Below are 21,302 nucleotides of genomic sequence, written 5' to 3' on the forward strand. Positions count from 1 at the left end.
TGGCGCAATTGTTTTCTAAAACTGGAAAATAGCACCAGGGAAGTTTTGCGCCGGAACACGCTCCTCTTTGCGCTGAACCGCCCCTGCAAATGTATCATTCCTGCAAAATAGGAATGATACATGCGTCGGTGTACAAAGTCAATTGCGCTGGGTGCAAGATAGGGCCCAATATGTAAAAGTAAATAATACACTCTCTGATGTTAAATCTATTAGTATTGGTGCGCCTCAAGTTTGCGTATGTTCGCCCTTTCTGTTTACTCTTTATACAAATGACTGTTTTAGTATAAATAAGAACAACTATATTATTAAATACTCTGATGACACAGTGATATTGAGTCTCCTAGAGAAAGATCAAGATATATTAGCGTATCAGTGAGAATTTTGTGCGGTGGTGCAATGTAAATCACCTTATCGTAAATGTATCAAAAACGAAGGAAATGATAATAGATCCAAAAAGATTAGGTGATTATAGCCCAGTTATCATCTATGATAATATCGTTGAGCAGGTGGATACCTATAAGTATCTAGGTGTGATCATTGATCGTTCATTTACTTGGAAAGCCCACATTGATTATCTTTGTTCAAAATTCCAAAAACGACTGTATTTTTTAAGAAGACTTAGGCTGTTTGGTGTAAATCAGAGAATTATGCAATTATTTTATTATGCTGTTTTAGGTAGTCTTTTGAATTATGGGATGCAAATGTCACAGGTCGGGGCGGGCCAAGCCAGACTGCACCCACCCCTGAAAACCGGGAACCACCTCGAGGAACGTGTCAAGGACCAGACAGACAAGGAAGTAAAAAATAACAGGTTTCTTTATTAAGTTAAAATTTTAAATTGGAAAAGTCCTAACTAAAATCTTCTTCTTGCCACCAGGGCGGTTCAATAGTCTCTGGGCCTCCTGAGACAGGGGGGGGAGGAACAATCGTGGCGGGCCGGCGGCTCGTTGAAGGAGGATCAGGGGGAATACTCGCGCCGTCCAGGTAGGTCACTAGGTAAGTACTCTTTACAGGACTCAAGAGGGGGTCGTGGTCATACGAATCCCATTCGGGCTGGAACCAGGTAGGTATGCAGATGCGGGGGCGAAGCGAGTCACTGGTGTTACTCCAGAGGTAAGTACTCAGGTATGGGGGCCAGCGAGTCACTGGAACGATACAGCAAGGTTTAACCGTTCGACAGTAAATGAAACATTCAGCTGAAATACCTTCTCTTTTTCTGGACAGGGCCGAGGCTTCCAATAGGGGCGTGTGGAGACCACCAGGCGGGGAGGACACTTTGAGCGAAACGCTTCACTTGGCTGTGCACTGGAACAATACAGCAAGGTTTCAACAGTTCAACGGTATATGAAGCATTCAGCATTAACGAAGCCGGATCGCCTCGAAGCAGGAAGTTGGGCACATGCTGTATCAAAACCCTTCCTTAAAGACAGCGGGTGGAAGACTGTAGGGGGAGAGTGCACGGCAGACTACTATTACTTCTCCACACAACAATTTCACTTCACAGCACAAACCGTGTGAATCGTCACTTCAGGCACTGCATCTCCACTCGTACACCGTGCATTCGGGCCAGCACTCACCCACCGGTCTTTCTCCCACCAGATCAGATCTCGTCTTTTGCCAGGGCTCGACTTCGCTCCGGGGAAAGCAGAAGACAGGTGCAGCTATTGTCACATTCGGCAAGGAGAGGACAGAAGTTGGAGACAGATCAACAATTCACTCGGTGTAATAGTTCACTCGTGCCACACACTTTCCAAACTCTCAACACCACTTCAGTGTTAGTGCATATAAACAACGGATCCAATACTCATCACTTTGCGTCCTTCCCACTGCTGACGTTTCGCTGACAAATCATTCACTCTCTTCGTTCTACTTCTCCGCTTCGATCTTCGCCCGCTCCACAGCCATTCTCAATAAAAAGAACAACCCGCCGACAAACACAGTATCTCACGGGAGGAGAACCACACTTCAGTCTGCTTCCTCTTTGTTTTTAAAGCCCCATCTGAATATGTGTCCCTCTCACAGCGTTCCCTGTAATTACCCCACACCTGCTGTCACTCAAGCAATTAGCCTCGCTGCTATGGCAACAGATTCGCAGTGCATAGAAACGGATGTTTCACTGGAAATTCCTAAATAAAACTGCATTCACAAGTCCCTAGTCCCTAGAACGGGATCCGGACACCCAGTCTCCATACCTGGCTGGGGGCTGCCCCCGGTTCTCCCGTTAGGATCGTCTTGGCGGGGAGTTAGGTTCCTCTGGGCTTGGCCCTATGTCCAGCCTCCGAGGGACCACAGCCCATCCCACCAAGGGAGGCATCCACGCTGGTTCAGTCGGAGGTCTCTCTACAGCTGGTTTGGGGTAATTTGGACAAGGGCGCATCAGGTTTCGGTGGAGCACCCGCTCTGGACCTTCTCTCCCTTCGGGACGGATGGCGTACACCGGCTGATCGAGATGCGGCTGTCGTTGGACCACATACGGCTGGGGCTCCCACCCATCACTGAGTTTGCCCTTTCCTTGTCGCCGGTTATCTCGCACAAGAACTCTTTCGCCAGGCAGTAGCGGTGCACTTCGAGCCGTACGGTCATACAACCTCTTGTTCTTGTTCTCGTCGCGGTCCACCTCAAGCATGAGTCTCGGATCCTCCGGCCCTCCTTCGGGCCACCTAAACAGCACGTCAGCGTTGGTATGTTCCCTTCCTGGCCAGTACTGAAGCTGATAATCGAAGTTGGCCAATTGTGCCACCCACCTCTGTTCCACCGCCCCCAGCTTGGCGGTTTGCAGGTGTACCAGTGGATTGTTGTCAGTCACCATGGTTACCTTTGCTCCCCATAGGTAGTCTTTGAACTTCTCGCTGAGCGCCCACTTCATGGCCAGTAACTCAAGCTTGAAGGAGCTATAGTTGGCATCGTCCCTCTCCGCGGGGTGTAGACTCCGGCTAGCATAGGCAATAACTCTTTCTTCCTCCTGTTGTTTCTGAGCTAAGACAGCCCCCAAGCCCAAGTGGCTGGCGTCAGTGTAGAGGATAAAGGGCCGGGTGAAGTCAGCGTATGCCAGAATGGGTGCTTGTAACAACTCCTGCTTGAGCCTCTGAAAGGCGGTCTCACATGCTGGATCCCACTGAATCGCTGGGGACCCTCGGCCCCTGGTGTGTCCCGTGGACACCCGTTCCACCCAGCAGCTGGTTCATGGGTTTGGCGATCTTCAAAGAAATCTTTAATAAATCGCCTGTAGTACCCTACAAAGCCGAGGAAGGATCGAACCTGGCGCACGGTCTTCGGGGCAGTCCACCCCTGTACAGCCGTCACCTTCTCTGGGTCCACAGCGATTCCTGCAGCGCTCACGATATGGCCCAGGAACTTTACCTCCTTCCGGAAAAGTTGGCATTTATCCGGTTGGAGCTTCAGCCCGTATTTCTCGAGAGAGCGGAACACCTGCTCAAGGTGCTGAAGGTGAGACTCAAAGTCAGGGGAATAGATAATCACGTCATACAGGTACACAAGAATGGTATCCATCAGCTGGCCACCCAGACAGCGCTGCATTAGCCTTTGGAACGTGGCAGGGGCGTTGCAGAGGCCGAACGGCATCCGGTCCCACTCATATAACCCAAAGGGAGTCGTGAAGTCTTCTCCCGGTCCCGCTCGTCCAACTGTACCTGCCAGTATCCGCTCGCCAAGTCTAGTGTGGAATACCAGGCCGCCTGTGTGAGACTTGTGAGGGAATCCTCGACTCGAGGCAATGGAAAAGCATCCCGCTTCGTCACTCGGTTCAACCTCTGATAATCCACACAGAATCTCCATGCGCCTGTTTTCTTCCTCACCAGAACAATCCCGCCCAAGGGCTACTGCTCTCGCGGATGATCCCTCTATCCAGCATTCCTTGCAGAAGAGCCCGAACCTCGGAATATAATGTTGGGGGTACCGGTCGGTAGCGCTCTCTACTAGGCGTGGCTTCTCCAGTGTGAATTTGATGTCGAACGATGTTAGTACACCCGTAGTCCTCGTCATGGGTGGAGAACAACTGTGGCCATTTTGATAGAAAAGCCTTGAGCCGTCTTGTTTGATCCTCCTCCAACCCTTCTCCCCGCAGGGACTCACCTCCGAGGTGGGCCGGCAGTCCTTCTCCAGCCTCTCTTCTGTGCGTGCCCATCTGCGCCAACGCAACCTCCACTACGGTCGGGCCCACTTGACTGAACTTAACTCCTCCTGGCTCTTGCACTTGCTGGGGTTCCACTGAGGTAACTCGGGCTAGGCACTGGTGACGATGCAGTTGGATCGGGAAAGGATTCGTGTTCCGGACTCTCACCCGGACTCGGCCGCCTTGGGCGGATGCCAGTCCTCTGGCCACCTCCACCTTAGGACCGTCGTTGTGCGGTTCCACCAGCACCCACTCTTCCGGGTGGTAAAGTCAAGGGGGCACCCGGACCCAGACCATCGCCTCGCTTCGAGCCGGGATGGACAACGCATAGCGACAAGCCACCCTTCCAGTGCTCTCCCGGTCCCCCTGCTGTTCAGTCAGGCAAACTCGACGACAGTCATCCCTAATGCGATCCCATTCTCTGCCCTCAGGTGTCGCAGTTGCTCGGGTCGGCCCACTCTGGAACAGCCCCTCCCAGCATTCGGAAATGACATTCATGCCCAGCAGGGCGCGATGAGACCCCAGGCATGCGTCGCGGACCACCACCACTCCCTTCTGGGGTACAGCCATGCCATGAATGTCTAGGTCTGTCACTACGTATCCCACGTACGGGATGTCGAGACCATTGGCCCCTCGCAGAGTTAACCAGGGGGTTTCGGTCGTCGGCCGGCCCTGGGTGCCGAATAGTTCCTGGACTAGGCTCTCCGCGAACAGAGTGACTTGCGACCCCGTGTCCAACAGACACGGTACCTTCTGGCCATTGACTTGAACCATGATGACCGGACAATGGCCCACCAGGCGTTCCTTAGACAGTTTGGAAGAAACTGTATGGCACAAACTTGGTATGGCAATCTTACGGTCCAATTAAAATCACAGCTTGCTCGTCTTGTGAAAATTGCAATGAAAGTTATGGGTGTAAGGGAGTACTCATCACTTCGTAAAAAAATTTACGAATCGCTGATTTAAAAAAAAATGCACAGACAATAGTGAGTGATTCAAGCCATGTTTTATTTTCAATGTATCAGATGCTACCATCAGGAAGACGGTATAGAGTCCCATTATGTAAGAGCAACCATTACAAAAAGTCATTTATTCCTGTATCTATTAATATGTTAAATAGCAAGATGTAGTAATGTAGTCTGGTAATGCTCATATAGATTTTAGCTTTTTATTTATTGGTTTGTGTGTGCAAATGTTGTATGTATGTATTTGTGTATAAATGCAGCTTTGAGTCCAAGACAAATTTCCTGAAAAAGGACAATAAAGTATACAAACAAACAAACAAAGTGCCAAAACAACAAAGGAGTTCATCAAGGGCAAGAAGTGGAAGGTTTTAGACTGGCCCAGTCAATCTTCAGACTTAAACCCTATAGAGCATGCATTTTACCAGCTAAAAAAGAGACTAAAGGTAGTAACCCCCCAAAACAAACAACAACTTGAAAGAAGCTTGGAAAAGTATTACAAAAGAAGATTGCAAAAGTATGGTGATGTCAATGGGTCACAGGCTTTATGCAGTTATTGCAAGCAAAAGATTTGCAACTAAATATTAAGTCTTATTCACTTTAATCTATTTTAAGTTAATCTGTTCCAATACTTTTGGTCGCATGAGCAATGGGTGGGTTTAAACAAAAGGTTATATCTTCTAAGTTGTGTATCAGATCCAGATGTAAATACCTGGAAATAAAAGCTGAAATGTTGATGTCTTGTCTCATATTCATTTTTTGATGTCTAACCCAAATGGTTTCAGTCTGCAGAACAAATAAATGAATTGGCCTCACTGTTCCAATACTTTTGGAGGGGACTGTATATATATATATATATATATATATATATATATATATATATATATATATATATATATATATATATATATATATATATTAGGGGTGTGCAAAGCAGCCGATATTTGTATCTGTATTTGTATTTGTTGAGGGGGGAAAAGTATTTGTATTTGTATTCGAGTAAAATTCAAAATAGGCGTAACAATCCTTTTTTTTTTGCGTTACACTTCTAATTTACGTTATAGAGTAAGTATTCTTTAATTATATCCATTATAATAATTATGGATATGCAATATTGGTTGATGTTTTTCCATAAATCCAGTAATGAAACAAGGAACGTCATTGAAAAGAAAATAACACAGCCGTGGTTAAACCAACAACTAATAAAATACCATTGTGAACATTATGAAGCCTACAGCCTACATCTTGCTGTCTGCAAAAGACAGAGTAACTTAAACGTACCATATAACTCCCACACGTGCATACAATTCGACACAACTACACAAGCATTTTTAACCTTTTTAACCGAACGTTAACGTTACTCTGTCAACAGCCTATTGTCTAAATTACCGCGCTAAACAGCTAAACAGAGCAAACATGAGAGCACCCGACTGCAGACGTCAAAAATGCAGCGTAATAGAATAATCTCCCGATCAAACTCCGCTTCCCGAAAGTTATAAACCGCCTCAGGAACCCAGTTAAGGTACAAAAATCTATTAAACAAAAATAGTGATGGAGTTAAGTGTTTTTTCGCTCAGCCGAGCGCTCTCTGTTGCTGTGTGGAGCAGCCTGCGTCCGTCACTCACTCACTCACTCACTCACTCGGTCTCACGAGGAAACGCAGCTTTTTTATATAAAGTTTTTCTTGTTCCCGAATACAAATATTTTTTAAAGTATTTGTTCGGAATAAGTATTTGTAAAAAACACGTTATTTGTGTCTTTCCGAATACCGTATTCGGCTCCACCCCTAATATATATATATAGGCCTGTGTGTGTGTGTGTATTTTGTAAATTTTAAAAAGCAATTTTAACCAAAAGGGGGTAGTAGGGATCACTAATAGTGCGATCACCCCGTCCCTGGCCAAGTGGCTCCTTTTCTTTTGGGGCCCGATCCGTTATGAGTCCTCTGCTTAGGCATGATGCTTTCAGATCAGGCCAAGTATGCACTGATTCCTGCCGCACTGCTCAGGTGTGTACCAATGGGCACAGGGGTTAGCTCCCCCTGTAGCTCCCCCCAGGACACTCCCCCCAGGACACTCCTGATAGGATCTACCGCCCCCCAAGTGCCACCTGTGATATCTTGGACTACCTTGACAAGAACACATTCTCAGAGATGGACGAATATAGAGCACAGTCTGTAATGCTCATAGGCAACTTTAATGTACACCACCACGAGTGGCTGGGCAGTAATAAAACAGACACTGCTGGACGGCGAGCCTTACAACTCGCCAACTGTCTGGGACTAGATCAGATTGTCATGGAACCAACTAGAGGAGGAAATATTCTAGATCTAGTTCTCTCAGACACACCAGCAACCACTACCACCTTAGCACAACTGGGATCCTCTGACCACAACCCTGTTCTAATACAGCTAAAAATCCCAGTCTTCAGAGATAAGCCATACAAGAGAACAATATGGATATATGATAAGGCTCTAGTTCTGGGAAATGAGAGGTTACCTTACTAACATTAACTGGCCCAGTATTCTCAAGGATGAAGATCCATACTGCGGGATGCCATGGCATTATATATTCCCAACAAGACCATCACCAAAAAGCCCGGGGATAAAGCCTGATTCAACGCAGAGTGCAGAAGATTAGCTATGAGAAAAATAAAGCTTTATCACAACATACGGACCTCCGATGACCCGGCTATGAAATGGAAGTTCCTCAAGGCAAGAGCAGCTTTCAATCAAGCTGAAAAGAGGGCAAAAAGGGAGTATTACACCAAATTGAGGGATGATCTTGCAGATAACTCACTAAGCTCAAAAAATGGTGGGGCATAGTAAATTCACTTCCAGGCAGAAGTGGTTTCACAGACATCCCTGTCATTGAACACCGGGGTACCACCCACATCAGTGCCAGTGCAAAGGCTAACATATTCTGCCAAACCTTTGCAGAGAAGTGTACTTTGATTGATGCATCTGCGCAATCGCTGCCTCAGTACCAGCAACCAACATCCTCTTTTGCCTATGTGCATTTTAAACCCAAAGACATTAGGAACATTCTTCGCAACCTTGACCCAGCAAAGGCAACGGGACCGGATGAAATACCAACAAAAGTCCTTAAAGAATGTGCAGCTGAATTGGCCAGCCCCCTCAGTCGTCTCTTTCAAATTCTCTTCTCACATGGCGTGTTCCCCAAACAATGGAAAAATGCCAGAGTGATACCAGTACATAAAAGAGACTCAAAATCAGACCCTACAAATTATCGTCCTATATCCCTCCTATCAGTCCTTAGCAAAGTGATGGAATCCTTAGTTCATAAACAGCTCCAGGGCTACATCTTCCGTCATAAATTAATTTCTAACAAACAGTATGGATTTAAACCGAACCACTGCACAGCAGACCTCCTTACAGTTTTGTCGCAGATGTGGAACAACATCTTAGACAAAGGAGGTGAGGTGTATATTGTTGCACTAGACATCAAAAGAGCGTTCGACCAGGTTTGGCATAACGGCCTTCTGGATAAGCTTTCTGCTAAAGGCATAACTGGGCCATTACATTCGTGGCTACAGAATTACCTGGAAGGAAGGTCCATCCAGGTCGTGCTCTCTGGTCAGTCCTCATCACCACAACCTATCAACGCCTCGGTGCCCCAGGGATCCATTCTCGGCCCGCTATTATTCACCATCTTCATAGACGATGTTGTAGAACAGTGCGATAATAGCATTTTTCTATATGCGGACGATTCCACCATTTACGCCCCAGTAACGACACTTAATGGTCCCAATGTGGCAGCATCCCTAAATAAAGACCTGGAGAATATTCGCAGGTGGTCTGACACCTGGAAGGTCACGTTCGAGCCTAGCAAATGCAAGGCTATGGTTCTGTCGAGAAAGAGGCCTCCATCATGCCCGGACCTTCTCTTTGGGGAACCAAAATTGACCTTTCCGAGCAGTTGAATATTCTGGGACTATGTATCGATAAGAAGTTGCTATGGACTAATCACCTGTCAAACATCTGCAAGCGTGCTGGACAGCGTCTTGGAGCTCTGCGCAGGTTGGCCAACAAGCTTGATGCCAAAGGTAGGGCCAATGTCTACAAGGCACAAGTCAGGAGCACCATGGAGTACTCATGCCTTGCCTGGATGAACGCATCACAGACTACCCTCGGGCAGCTTGACAACATCCAGAAAAAGGCACTGAAAATCATTGGGGAGGATGAGGACACTGCCCTAAGGAAATATGCAGTCAGCCAGCTCAGCCATCGTAGAATTGTTGCAGCAACAACTGTGCTTTTCAAAATGCACACTGAAAACTGTCCAGAGGATCTCAAAGCTTTGCTACCCCCACCTGATCTCCTTTGCCGAACCACTCGAAGAGCACGACCAAGTCACGCCTTAAAACTCCCCAAGTCCAACACCAAATGCTTGGGGAGGAGCTTTCTTCATTCGCTGTAACAACTTGGAACTGCCTCCCCTGTACTGTAGTAGGTGAAATCACCTCAAAGAATGTTCAGGCCTTCAAGAAGAGACTAAACAAACACCTCCTTAGCAAAAAATTGTAATCTCCTGGGGCCAGTTGTTCAAAGGTAAGCTGATCGGATTTTGGTTATCGGATTGGATCAAATCTTGAAAATGGGTTGTTCAAAAGGGAAAGAATGGATCTGAAATCAGATTAGATCAGGGAATCCAATCCTATTTTTAATCTGGATCAAACCTTCAGTTTGTGTTGTTCAAAACTTGTCAGTGGGATTTGGATAACTTTGATCCAAAAAAAACAGGATTATCCTGATCCCAACAGGGGGTAGGATTTCAAGGTGGATTTCAGGAAGAAAATGTAGTAAAACTAAAAAATTGGTCAAATAATACATTTGTATCATTTAGTATATATACTTTTATTCATATTTTGCACTTGACTTGTGTAACCGTTGTAGCAGTGATAAAGTAGACATAGGCTAACAATTAAGCTATTCAGTATAGTAAAGTAAAAATAAAATAAAAATGATCTTGTCCCCATGAAATAATCCCCCAAACAGATTTCAATAAACAAAAATAATATATAAATTTTTCGGTCATTCATCACCGTATATTAATTTCAAAGAAACAATCATCAGAGATGAGCCTGTCAAAAATAATGTCTAACAATTGCATCCCTTACTATACGTCCAGTCAGTCCCTGATTCTGACAGACCACCAGAGGTTGGTCTGGTTCTTCAACAGGCTCAGGTGCATCATAAACATTATCACAGAGAGGGACATTGCGCCTGGTAGCGATGTTGTGCAGGACGATACACGTAAGTATTATGTTGCATGCTCCCTGTGGTTCCACTCGCAAGTAGTTAAGGCATGCAAAGCGTCATGAACAGACCCAGGCCACTTCACGACACAATTTGTGATGATGAGGTCAGCATCGCCCACAAGTTGGATGTTGATGCTGCGCCTCCCCTTTCGGTTGATGTACTCCCAATCCCTCTCTTGAGGTGCTTGGATATGCACATGAGTGCAGTCAATAACCCCAATAGTATTGGGCATATTCTCCAAAAGAAAAAACTTGTGCTTGGTCTGGGCAATCTGGACATCCTTTGGAAGTGAAACAAACTGATTGACCAGGCTGGCCAATGCAATTGACACAGCTTTCAGTACATCACTCACAGTTGATTTGTCCACTCCTATATTGTCACCAACAACTTGGTAGAAAGTCCCAGATGCATAGAAGCGTGGACCAATGAGGACCTGTTCTTCCACAGACAGACTGTGACTCCTTCGGGTTCTCCGTTGAAGTTTTGGCCTGACAAGGTCTGCAATGTACTTAATATCAGCATTCCCGAAAGCGAGCATACAGTTCTTCAGTGGTGTATTGCTCCAGTGGTTGTGCACGCTCAACATACACCCTTTGACGGTATCCTCTTCCACCAACACGGTGGTAGCGATGGACAATACCTGCCATGTCAGTGCCTCTCTCTAAGTCCTCTGAGAAAGGCTGAATATAAGATGGCTGTCAAATACCCACACACCAATTGGCTGACGTGCTGTGGCTTGTGTTCAATTAAATCAATCATGCCCAAGGCCTATAAATACTATGTTCACTACAACAGAAGCGGTGAAACGATGGACTCAAAAGGACCTAATTTCACTGTTGCAGAAACCCATGCACTGCTGGAGGGTGTTAAGTGCCATTATGCCTCAATGCCTTGAAATCACCCAGAATGTAAATGCAATGGGGTCTGGCCAGAAGAGGACCTTGGAGCAAGTGAAATTTAGATGGAAGAATCTGAGGGCCAGAGCAACGAAGGACCTTGCTGAGGCAAAAAACACCCAAACAGGCAACAAACCCTTCAAGAAAGGTGAATACACAGATGTGGTTCTGGACATTATTGGAGGTGAGAACTCTAAAGCTCTGCATGGGATTCAAGGTGTTGTAGGGGATGGTGAGCCTACAATTGTAGAGGAAAGTGAGCCAGTTCCTCCTAATGCAGAGGAAACATTCATTCTGGATCTCAGCCCTATTATTGAAGAACAACCTGGATCCTCACTGGTAGAGCCAGCAGTCACAGGAGCTCAGAAAAGAGGCTTGAAGCGTCCTTTGCCGAATAAAAATGATGATTCCTATGAATCACTTCTTAAACAAGAAACTGAAAGAGCAGAAGCACAGATACTCCTGGCAGAGGAACAAATCAAGCTGACCAAACTACAGCAAACCAAAGCGAAACTTCAGATCCGCCTCCTAAAAGCAGGGCTTGGAAATGCTGCTCCTCCTCAGATGAAGAAGAACCCTGAACATTCTTTATTTCGTTAACAATTGGATATTTAGCCATTTTATTTTTTTAAGACGTTTTCAAAATATCCACTATGTATTTGTTAATGTATATTTGTTTTTTATTTGTTGTGGTTCAGATGAGGGGTCATAAAAGTTATTATTTAATATAATTATTATTTAATATAATTTAATTAAAGTTAAATTATGAATGGAAGTGGATGTTTTTGTTATTTTTGTGTTTTGGCTAAAAATTAGAAACACTTACAGTGACCCTATGTTGGCTCTTCTACCTGTTCTTTACATAGCCCACATTGTGATATGTCGTCCCATTTAGAGCACTGGTAATCGGGATTTGGTAATCTTGAAAACTGTGTATCTGGATCAGGGTGATCCAGTCCAATGTTGCTTTGAAAAACCGGCATAAAAGTAAGACGGATTACCTGATCCTGGATAGGAAAAAATGGGATTTCCAAATGCGGATCATTTTGATCCAGATTAAATGTTTTGAACAACTGGCCCTGATGCTTAATGTCACTTATCCTATATATCTAGTCCTGAGTAGCTGCAGATCACGATAGGCTCTTGGAACATGTTCTGTTAAAGCCTGTATCTGCCTAGCTTGAAAAAAACAAAAACAAAAAAACAACAGAAAAAATCTAAAACGTATTCCTAAATTTCTCTTGATATCACTATGTTCACAGCTTTTTATTTTATTTTTATTTTTTTTAGGTACCAGTCCTGCTGACTTCAACATGAGCATGAGGAGGTAAAGTGAAAATCAAACACCTGGGAAATGACAGGTATGCACTATGTTTCAGGAATGGCACAAAGGTGTGTGACTGGTTAAGTCTCTGTCTTTAGTTCAGTGTGTTAAATAATGTGCTTTTTTGTCATTTGTTGTGTATCTTTGGATTATGTTGTGTTGTAAATAAATCCAAACAATCAAAAAGCCATTCTTTTTTTCAAATCTCCTCATTCTTTGTGCAAGGTTCCTCACAATGACAGTGCCTGAGAGCTCCTAATAGGGCCATTAAGGGAGGGTCTTTGTCTCTCTCAGGTGTGAAACACTCAATATTCATGGTGGTTAACGCCTACTCGCATAAAGCTTTCTTACACAAGACATGTCAAATTTCTTTTTAAAATTTATTTAATTTTTTTAATCATGTCAAAAAAACAAAAGACAAATTTTAAATCAATATATTGTCTTATCTGATGAGTAGTCAAGGTGATTTTCACATAGTTTTGGAGCAAATATTCTAGGCTACGTGATACAATTTTCAAAAGTCTTGTGAAGAAATAATCAGTTTTGGTTTCATGACCTTATTTCAGTGACTTTGCACAGCGTCATTTTCACAAACCACGCATAAATGTTATTACCTCAAAACTACATGCTGTAAAAAAAACTTTTACATACATGCTGCTGACATATTATTGTAGCAGAGTTTGTGCTGAATGCAGTGTAATAAGACTTTAGCCATGAAAATGTCACAAGTAACAGAAATAAGCACAAATGTTAGAGTATGTCAGTCACCTCCAGGACCCAGAAAACCCCTCAGACCCCAGAGGGTTAAGCACAGTACAGTTTACTCATCAGCTAAGTTTCATTCCATCTATCTTCATTGAATTCAACTAACCTTTTACATCTGCTGGCTTCCGGTCTAAATAATTAATTGTTACACTGCGACTTACCTGTCTGATTCTTCACGCACTGTGACAGCCAGAGGGCGCTCTGGCCCAGAAACTTCAAATATGCCTTGCCGCAGAAGAAGATAACCCACGTCATTCCAGGAAATATGGGCGTCATACTATTGCTGTGACTGAATAAACAGAAAATGTAAACACTTTGATTGATTAAACATGACTAATAAACACACGACTGCCTTATCAGTGTAAGAAACCACATCATCTCTCACAAGGATCAACTGTCATTATGAAGTGAGTTTTGAGTAAAAACATGTTATTAAATGCTGTTTTTTGTTGGACAAGAGGTTAATAAATGCTTCTCATGTTTGGAAAGATATTTGACACATGTTGTTTTTTAAATGCACATTATAAGTGACTCAAACTAAGTTCTTTCAGATGGATTAGCATTTACTACTGATCACAGAGCTGCACATCACTGACATGATGCGCAAAAACATTATCGCAGCCTTTGTGATTTCATAATCGCTGCAAGTAGATCCTCTTTCTCCTCGTCTCTGCAACCCAATTGTGACTGAACAACAGACCTAAAAACTGAAGATGGATCTAGCAGCAGCAGTAAGAATCCTCCTCCTCTCGCAGGATAACCAGTCCCTCAATAGACACACACAGGCGTTCCTGGAATTGCAAAATCTCGTTCATTATAATGACTACAGCCTGTGTGGAGACAGACCTCGAGGGATGTTTAAGGAGACGTGGAATGGTACTACAGATGGCCGCCGCCACACCAGAGGCCTCAGTCAAAATGGCCGCCACCAAGATGGCCACCGCCGTGCTTGAGTCTCCAGTCCCCGTCCCATCCAGTGTCCAGAGACGACTCCAGTCCCCCTCCAGTGAGAAGAGAGGACTCCAGTCCCTGTCCAGTGAGAAGAGACGACTCCAGTCCCCATCCAGTGTCCAGAGACGACTCCAATCCCCATCCAGTGTCCAGAGACGACTCCAGTCCCCATCCAGTGTCCAGAGACGACTCCAATCCCCATCCAGTGTCCAGAGAAGACTCCAGTCCCCATCCAGTGTCCAGAGACGACTCCAATCCCCATCCAGTGTCCAGAGACGACTCCAGTCCCCATTCAGTGTCCAGAGACGACTCCAATCCCCATCCAGTGTCCAGAGAAGACTCCAGTCCCCGTCCAGTGTCCAGAGACGACTCCAGTCCCCATTCAGTGTCCAGAGAAGACTCCAGTCCCCATCCAGTGTCCAGAGAAGACTCCAATCCCCATCCAGTGTCCAGAGACGACTCCAGTCCCCATTCAGTGTCCAGAGACGACTCCAGTCCCCATCCAGTGTCCAGAGACGACTCCAATCCCCATCCAGTGTCCAGAGAAGACTCCAATCCCCATCCAGTGTCCAGAGACGACTCCAGTCCCCATTCAGTGTCCAGAGACGACTCCAGTCCCCATCCAGTGTCCAGAGACGACTCCAATCCCCATCCAGTGTCCAGAGACGACTCCAGTCCCCATCCAGTGTCCAGAGAAGACTCCAATCCCCATCCAGTGTCCAGAGACGACTCCAGTCCCCATTCAGTGTCCAAAGACGACTCCAGTCCCCATCCAGTGTCCAGAGACGACTCCAATCCCCATCCAGTGTCCAGAGACGACTCCAGTCCCCATCCAGTGTCCAGAGAAGACTCCAATCCCCATCCAGTGTCCAGAGACGACTCCAGTCCCCATTCAGTGTCCAGAGATGACTCCAGTCCCCAAGCTCGCTCCAAAGGCCAAAGCTCTGCCCAAAAATATCACGAACACGGCCATGAAGGCGATCCTAAAGACTCGCACTTTCCCTGACACGGCCACGGAGGCCGTCCCTGAGTTGTCGGCTCTGCCCTGGCCTATAGAATAATGGAATAGATGTGGCCTATTCAAGATATGGCAATCAAATCATTTTAGTTGGTAAATACTGCGCATGTTCATTTTTCTCATCAAAGATTCTTGCATAGATATAACATAAAGTAGCTCTTTCTCTGTAGTTTTAATTTTTTTCCCTTCATATTTCTTTCTTAATCTAGGGGTCGAGGGTCTGTCGATATAAACTTCACGAAGTGGAACATTCTTCAAAATGGTGGCAGGGATTCCTCTGAGGGGAAGTGCTAGGGAAGTTAGCGAGTGTGTGTCTAAAAGCGAAGTGGAACGCAGACCAATTTCCTCCCCAGACAACAACATAGTGTTGGACCAGATCCAGCCCACATCTCCTACCTGGGGATACTACGTGTACCAGATGTGTGCCGGATCTGGGCTGACACTATGTTGCTATCTGGGTCTTAAAACATAACCTTTTCTAAGTTCTGTTAGTAAGGTTAGATCTGGCACGACTTTACCAGCTCACAAGGTGCATGAAAGCAGTGAATGGTGCCATAAAGAGCCACAATATCTTCCACGAAAACTAAAAATCTTTTACTTTTCTATATCTATTAAAAAAATTGCTACATGCACTATACTAGACTAACTGAGACTAGTCACAGCACTTGCATACACTTGCCCTGTTGTTGGTTTGATTGCATCTATTGCTCTCCTCATTTGTAAGTGGATTTGGATAAAAGTGTGTGCTAACTGATTAAACGTAAATGTAAATGTTCTCAAGCTAAACTGAGCTGGTCCACAGGCACTCCCGCTTATCATGCCAGTGACAAGCAAACTGAGACCAATTATCTCATGCTGGTCCCAGCAAAACATGTTTTCTCTATAAAGGACTGTTTAACTGAACGTTTACCATTCTATTCTATCAAAACAAATGTAAAATAGTTATTTTATGCATTTAAATATGATTTAATTTTTGTGTGTACTTTACAGAATAGCGAAAAATAAGTGCATATTTTCTAGTAAAAGTGCACAGTGCTCACATTTATTTGGGAAATAAATAACAAATAATAAATTACATATGATCTTGCACCTTAGATTGTGATCTCACGATGCAGAATATTTGAGAGACATGCTCTTAAAAATGTGACGCATATATAACAAATACAGATGGGGCCGTTAAGAATGCGCGTCTTTTCCTATGGCATGCCGCATTTTGTCCCGCAGAATTCCGATCAAGCCTGACAGCACATATTTAAAATGTAAATAAATCTGTTGTGCTTCACAGAACATCCACCAGATGGTGCATGGAAGAACATACTGTATCTACAAGCCAGACCAAATTGCTCGTAAACACGATGCAATTATTAGTCTTCGATCGATTGTTAAATGTGCGTATAGATTATTACAGTACGTTGCATTTTAAAAATAGAATTAACATAATTATCAGTGTCTGATAAAGTAACTGCATGGAATGTTGTGATTGTGAAAAAACACAATACAATATAAATAAAATGGTAAATGGTAAATGGACTGCATTTATATAGCGCTTTCACAGACCCAATGGCCACCTGTAATGATTTGGCGGACTCAGAGGGATCCATTTGCAGCTTTTATTAGAGTGGTCAACAGGCAGGGTCAAATAGCAGCAGACAGAACAACGGAGAGAACACAGGGCAGATCGGGGTCACAGGCAGAAGTCGAGGCAGGCGGCAAAAGGCTAGGTCCAAAAGGCAATCCGGGTCAAGGCAGGCAGAGAACAATCAGAGGTCGGTATAAACAGTCCAAGATCAGGAACAGAACAGAAAACACAGGGATAAACGCTTGGAGTTGAAAGCCGGGGCAATACAATACTTCGCCATGAACTGAGAGAGAACGGGGTTTATATGGGTGAGTGTGGATGAGCTGCAGGTGTTGGTGTAATCAGTCCCAGGTGAATGAGATGATGAGTGCTGATGAGTCCGGGCAGTGAGTGTGGGAAATGTAGTTTGTGAGGAAGTGATCAGTCTATTGTGGAGCGACCTCTGGTGGCTCTAGAGGGCACTCCAGCTGGTAATCGTTACACCACCAAAGCACTTTACATGTTGCCTCACATTCACCCATTCACACACCGACGGCGGTGTCAGCCATACAAGGCGCCGTCAGCCATACAAGGCGCCATCCAGCTCGTCGGGAGCAGCTGGGGTTAGGTGTGTGAGAGAGTGTGTGTGTGTGTGTGTGTGTGTGTTGAGAGCAGCTGGGGTTAGGTGTGTGAGAGAGTGTGTGTGTGTCGGGAGCAGCGGGGGTTCGGTGTCTTGCTCATGGACACCTCGACACTTGGTCAAGTGGAACCGGGGATTGAACCACCAACCTTTCGGTTTGTAGACAACTATACATGAACCACTGAGCCACTGCCGCCCAATAAAATAATATTAGACACAAATATTTGATATGGTATACGGACATTGAAAAATCTATTTACACATGAGTGCAAAGCGGATCTTTATTTGATGTGCTTTGTATACACAGTGTTGTTGTTAAAATTTAAAGATGCCTGCGTGTGTGTGCAAAAAGAAGAAGTGCAACAATAAGTTAGCCTAAAAATACACTTTTCTGTTCAAAAGTGTTGGACCGGTACGATTTTTATGTTTTTAAAAGAAGTCTCTTCTGCTCACCATGGTTGCATTTATTTGATTAAAAATACAAAAAACAGTTGCCTAATATTGTTAAATTTTATGACAATTTAAAATAACTGTTTTCTATTTTAATATATTTTAAATGTAACGTAATTTATTTCTGTGATCAAAGATGAGTTTTTAGCAAATGTGCTGACAATCATTGTGATGCAAGTTTTTTTTTTCACATACCCCCAATCCACCCCCCCCCCCCATATTCTAATATGATGATCTGATGCTCAAAAAAATTAATTATTCATATCAATGTTGAAATTGTTTTTTTAGTATTCTTTGATGAATAAGTTCAATAGAACAGCATTTATTTGAAATAAAAAGCTTTTGTAACATTATAAATGTCTTTACTGTAACTTTTGATCAATTTAATGCATCCTTGATGAATAAAAGTATTGATTTATTTTATTTATTTCCCCAAAAAAATTTAAAAAAAATTCTTACTGACCCCAAACTTTTGACCGGTAGTGTTTAATGTTACAAAAGCTTGCAAATTCAGATAAATGTTGTTCTTTTCAACTTTCTATTCATCAAAGAATCTTGAGATAAAAATAGGGTCTTTTGTTTGGGAGGAACCTTTTCATAGTTCCTAGAACAATTGGTGGAAGTTCCCGGATTTTTGCGCATTCGCACCGCAGGAACTAGGAACGATTTTAGTTCTAGAAACTCCTTTTGGAGGAACTAATTTACTCCTACTTCAGAGTCGGTCTAAACCAGCACTGTAGGAATGTCCTGGTTGGGTATGCAACCCAGGGAATGGAGGACGTAGTCGACGTCGACTAAATAGGGATCACGCTTAGGGAGCCTGTCTTCTTCGTACTATTGAACGAGCCAATTCAACATTGATGATTACACACAGCGCGGGAATAAATACAGAAGTGGACGCACGCACCAGTTGCTTTTTTCGCTGATGAGCTTAGCGGCCACCGGAGTCAGCGGTGGTCCAGCAGTAGTGGCGAGGGGACTATGTCCTCTGTTCCCTCCTTCAGGGAACGGTGGGTTACCTACGCAACCAGTACGTTCCCTTTTAGTCGAGAACGTCAGACATAGTCGACTGAATGGGGATTTTATTGAAGACACCACTAGTGTTGCCACCTTCCAGTGCCTGGACAGAAGCCTCCTGATCAGAGTGAATTTTTAAAGCGGAGAAGGGACAGGGCTTTAGGCCAGGGAAGTCACTGCTGTTCCTACAAGATCACTTGGAAAGCGTTCCCTGTACATGGAAAGAAGGGACGCTGCGGAAGCCACATCCTGCTCACAGGGATATAACATGTGGAGAATACACATATGGGCTGGTCGAATTGACGGGCAGTACAACATATGGAATGTCACTGGGGAGGCTCCAGCCCATAACCGGGGGGAGCTACTCATCAGACAGTGACGGCAAAAACTCTGCCAAAGACACGGAAGTCACGGGATCGCTGTATCCTGGAAGAATACACATATGGGCTCACCGTGGGGATTGCAATACATGGACCCAGCCTAGCACAAGTTCCACCAGTGCATACGAGTGGTACGCCTGGCTTCGGACGATCCGCCGCGTCTGACGCCAGAGGGTGTGGAGGAATTCGACAGGGTTTGGTTTAAGAGGGAACTCAACTGGAGCAAGAATTGCACACATATCCAGTCCATAGGAGGGGAATGGCGCAGCAAACCGACAATTCGAACTGGGCTCAAGTGCAACTGGCTTCATGATAAGGGAGTTCACGAGAAGCAGCGGTTCGATATAGTTGTCGCCCAGCCCCCAACTCCTAGAATATCGGTCAGCGAAGCACCCTGTGTCAACGACTAGGTGGGAGCACACATTCACTTCAGAGGAGCACACCACGTGAGTGGACACATGGATCTCATCTTTCACCAAGATGAAGGCACCACCTTTATCAGTGGGCCAACGTCGCTTGGAAACATCCTTCCCTTTCTGCTGATTTCCTTAAAAGACAAGAGCTGGTCTGAGGTCCTAAGCTTTGCATTCTGTGCACTTATAACCACAATGAAGCAGACGGACAGAGAAAGCCAGGGCTGGGTCTGCCTCCTCCGGGGCAGCGCTTGCAGGCTCACCACCTGGTCCCACCTTTAGGGAGAGGTAGGAACCTTGGGCACACATCCAGGCCGGGGTCTCAGCTCGAGAGAGTTAGCCTGAATTCCAGGCACAACTCGTTGACCGAAAGCGAGCAAGTCCCTACCCTCTAGGAGAGACCATGCGAGCAGGAGAACTGTTTAAAAACTGTAGTGCAGTAGCACCAGAGATAAGGCCTAAGAGGATAAAGAAGGGTGCAAGGCAGTTACCTTGCTCCCTCAGGAACCTGACGATCAGGACGTGCTTCCCAGCTACTGCATCATGATGTGCGTCAAAGAAAAATTAGAGGCAACATCACTTTGAGGGTGGAGGACACAGCCCTCACTCCAACCCATCTTGCAAGAAAGAGAGCACTGAAATGACCGAACGCTTTCAGGATCTTCTCATGGAGAGAAGACTCACTCAACGAATAGGTTCCACTTCAATCTGGCGTAAGCAAAACATCCTCTTGGGGGGTGCTCTCGCAGAAGTGATGGTGACTACCACATTCCTGTGGTAGCTACCTGAACCTCCGCGTCCAATTTTAGGACCGGTCTGAAATCCCTCTAGGGGTCTGAACACGGTTCCCATCATGCCAGCGATATGCGCGCACAAGACAGGAGCACTGCCCAACCCTAGGTGTGAAGAAAATCACTGAGCTTCAGGAGCATCTCTGCTCAACACCTGAGTGTGATGAAAATCACTGAACTTCACTGAGTGGGCATCAAGCGACAATGAATTGCATAGCCGCTTTTTTAGAAGGCTCCCTGGGGAACGCATTTCTGCGGGGACATGTCTGTTCGAGGGTTGTACGCTCGGACAGAAATAACACAACTGGCAAAGGAACGAGTCCGGAGAGGCAAACAGATGTAACTGTGCGGCCCCGAAGTGGTCCCTGCCCAGCTGGACCGCCTGGGGATGGAGTCTCCACTCTCCCTGGCCATAGACTGTCGTGAGGCTCGACGGTGGCACGATTGAGCAGGCTGGAAAAAAATAGTGGAATGAAGTGAGCTCAGAAGCTTCTGACTCCGAGGAGGTGACGGGCGAGTTATGATATGCGAGGGAAGCTTAGCGCAACAGTCGCGAAGCGGTCACCTCAGACCAGTACCATCTCGTTGAGCAGCGGTGGCTCAAAGCGAGGTGAACTGCAACAACTCAAAGCAATAAATGGCAATGCAGTTAAAGCATGCCCTTTGTACATGGCCCCTCAGTCGAGTTAATGGACCTCGTTCTAGGAGTGTTTTGGCCTGGAGA

General features: G+C 45.3%; 1 pseudogene across 1 annotated transcript; it reads right to left on the minus strand.

The window, feature by feature from the left end:
* Positions 1 to 10,376: 10,376 nt before the first annotated feature.
* On the minus strand, positions 10,377 to 11,157 carry LOC307001947 (putative nuclease HARBI1; annotated as a pseudogene). The gene has a single exon. The product of its transcript is annotated as a putative nuclease HARBI1 (transcript).
* Positions 11,158 to 21,302: the final 10,145 nt, after the last annotated feature.

This window comes from Phoxinus phoxinus (assembly GCF_949152265.1).
Source record: "Phoxinus phoxinus genome assembly, chromosome: 7".
In the NCBI taxonomy this organism is placed as follows: Eukaryota; Metazoa; Chordata; class Actinopteri; order Cypriniformes; family Leuciscidae; genus Phoxinus; species Phoxinus phoxinus.